Genomic DNA, 3595 nt, shown 5'->3' on the forward strand with positions numbered 1-3595 from the left:
TTCTTAGGCTTTTGTTCGCTTTTTAGCCAATCCTTTGGATAAATAAAAGTGCGGTGGCGACTCTATCTTTGTATGCTTTGCTTTTGATTTAATCAATAAATCATAAAGTGATGAATACACCACTACACAAACATACACATAAGCTGATAAACAGGTTCTTCAAAGCAGACTGAAAAATTACTTTACAACCAAAGTCATGAGATTCGGCCAGAGGATCAAGTGTGTGTGTGACCCAGCATGAGGGTAATTTCGAAGATTCAGCCTGAGAATCGTTTTCCAGAGATCCAGCCTGAGGGTCATTTTGAAGATTCAGCCAGAGAGTCGACTACGAGCGTTATTTCCCCAACAAGCCAGCTGGAGGAATAGATTGACAGCTCAACAGAAAATCAACCTACAAGAGGATCCAGCCCGCGGATCGCATTTAAAAAACAAAGTCTAATCGAAGAGTCGTTATAACATGTTCTAGCCTGAAGAATATGTACGAAGCCTAAAAGTGGGATATTCTCGAAGCTGCATATCTAACATGAAGACTGTAGATTTGGAAAGAGGGTCAACCAACGCATGCCCCAGATGCGAGATCCTGATGATGGGAATTTATCATCAAAACAATTCAGATCTAGCCAGAAGATCGAAATAGATTCAGCCAGAGAATCAAAACAATTCAGATCTAACCAGAAGATTGAAGAAGATCTAGCCAGAAGATCGAAGTCAGGTCTAGCCCGAAGACCGGAAATAGATTCAGCCAGAGAATCGAAACAATTCAGATCTAGCCAGAAGATCGAAGTAGATTCAGCCAGAGAATCAAAGAAAATAGATTCAGCCAGAGAATCGAAACAAAGGAGATCTAGCCAGAAGATCTAGCCAGAAGATCGAAGTCAGGTCTAGCCCGAAGACCGGAAATAGATTCAACCAGAGAATCGAAACAATTCAGATCTAGCCAGAAGATCGAAATAGATTCAGCTAGAGAATCGAAACAATTCAGATCTAGCCAGAAGATCGAAGAAGATCTAGTCAGAAGATCGAAGTCAGGTCTAGCCCGAAGACCGGAAATAGATTCAGCTAGAGAATCGAAATAATTCAGATCTAGCCAGAAGATCGAAGTAGATTCAGCCAGAGAATCAAAGAAAATAGATTTAGCCAGAGAATCGAAACAAAGGAGATCTAGCCAGAAGATCGAAGAAGATCTAGCCAGAAGATCAAAATAGATTCAGCCAGAGAATCGAAACAATTCAGATCTAGCCAGAAGATCGAAGAAGATCTAGCCAGAAGATTGAAACCGTATCCAGCCCGAGGATCAAAATTAACATCCAACCAGAGGACTAAATTGAGTATAGATTCAGCCAGAGGATCAAAACTCCAGATTAAGTCAGAAGACTGATTCAGATTCAGCCAGAGGATCGGAAGAGAAATAAACAGCACGGTGTATTTCAGCATTTTTGTGGTGTTCTCGGAGTGCAAATTTTCGGTCTGTTTTTGGTATTCAATCACAACTCACCCTATTTGTCTGATAAACTATTCGCTTTCATCCTGCTCGGGTTAGTTGATGACTGAATAAAGGCAGCTGTAACACCCCAAAATTTGCCCTCCTTATTCACGCATTCATTTTTAGGTCATTTAACATTAGATACATTGCATTTCATCATGTCAATCGGGATTAGCTCCAAGAAACTTGAACATCATCCAGGACACTTTGTGGGTTCTATTTAGATGATCAGTCAACACAACGGAAAGACTTGAGTTACTTCCAACAGGGTTCTATTCGTCAGTCAAAACGTTAATCTTGAAGGAGCAAAGGTTTGTTCATGAGCTGTCATGCTCGCTAGGCAAAGCCCACGTGTTATGCAAAAAAAAAACGGAAAACGAAAATAAATAAATTAAATAAATAAATAAATAAATAAAAGAAAAAATCTCAGACTTGGACCTCTCTCAAAAGCTCACTAAGCTACCAATATTAGGCTATAAATACTAGAGTTTTTATTGAAACAAGACCCTGGACAAAACCTGGAGAGAAACCTAGACAGAGAGAGTGAGAATTAATCTGCAGCAACCTCCAGGCAACTCTGAAAGGTTCATTCTGACTCACACACTTTCAGCTCAAGCAAACCCTAACATTGGTTTGCAAATCCAGCCGTGCCATTTGATTTCAACCGATCTCTCCAATCAGGTTTGCCCTTATTCCCATTACCTTTGTGCTTTGAAGTTGAATACTCTGAATGTTTGAGGTATGATGGATGAATTTCATTAGGTTTTTGCCCACGGGTTCATAATTATGTATGAATGTATAAATAATACCTTGAATGCTTAATCGTTTAATTTCTGAAGTGTATGTCACAGGGTTTGAGGTTTCTGAAACCATACTGTTATCCATGAAAAATCCAAAACCCGCAGGCGCTCGCTAGCACCTTCGCTAGGCGAGCATGCAGCGACGCTTCGCCAAGCCTTCGCTAGGCGAGACAGTAGCGATCGCGACAGTAGCATTTGTTTTTTTTCTGTTTTGCTCTAATCTGACTTACGTTTGTCATATCATGTTTTCTCCTAATCCTTATCGTGTTTCACTAACCCTTTTGTTGAGTTTTTGTGAAGGCTCACATGACTTTTACAGGGATAGCTCGTTGGATATTCCACTTTGCTTGTGGGATACCATTTGGGAGATTTATTCTGATTGCCTTGTTGGCACGTTTACTTTATACATGTTTGTTTTGTATGTGTTCGTATCCCCACAGGTAGCGCGGTTCCTTCGTCAAGGACTGCCCTTTTGCATGAGCATCCCTAACCCTACCAACTCATTGATTTTTCTTCTCCTAAGAACACGTTAACTCCTTCTACTACAGGCGAGTAAGTCTCCAAAGGTCGAGCATCCGGTAGATTGCGTAGTAACGTCGTTCGTCCAAAACCCAATCCATAACCCCGTAGTTAGCCGAACTACGGCTTGCTCTGATTCTCATTCCAGATGAGATACGTAGGCATAAGACGCGATGTCTTAGCGAGCACAATTACCCTTAACCCTAGGTAGCCGAGCTATAAGATGGGTGGATATCCATAACCTGAAAGGTAACTTGGAAATCACTTGGTCCAATTTTGATTGGGAGATCAACTTCCCCAATCACGGTCTTACGCGACCCATCGAAAGCTTTCACAACAACACCACTCTGCCTCATGGGAGGCCCTTGATATGACAATCTCGAAAGAGTGGTCTTCGGCAATACATTCAAAGATGACCCAGTGTCCACCAGCACGTTGGACATGGCATCGTTCTTGCAATTCATGGATATATGTAAAGCCATGTTGTGGTCTCTTCCCTCCTCAGGGAGATCAGCGTCACAGAAACTCAAAGTGTTGCAAGCAGTGATGTTTGCAACAATACTGTCAAACTGTTCAATTGTGATATCATGATCGACATAAGCCAAGTCCAAAACTTTCTGCAGAGCCTCCCTATGGGGTTCTGAATTCAGAAGCAAAGATAATACGAAGATTTTGGACGGTGTTTGTAGAAGCTGGTCTACAACGTTGTACTCACTCTTCTTGATGAGCCTCAGCATCTCATCACAGTCTTCATTCACAGTGCCACTTGGGCCAACAGAAGAAACAGGAGTCT

This window comes from Lathyrus oleraceus, chromosome 7 (genome assembly GCF_024323335.1).
Source record: "Lathyrus oleraceus cultivar Zhongwan6 chromosome 7, CAAS_Psat_ZW6_1.0, whole genome shotgun sequence".
In the NCBI taxonomy this organism is placed as follows: domain Eukaryota; kingdom Viridiplantae; phylum Streptophyta; class Magnoliopsida; order Fabales; family Fabaceae; genus Lathyrus; species Lathyrus oleraceus.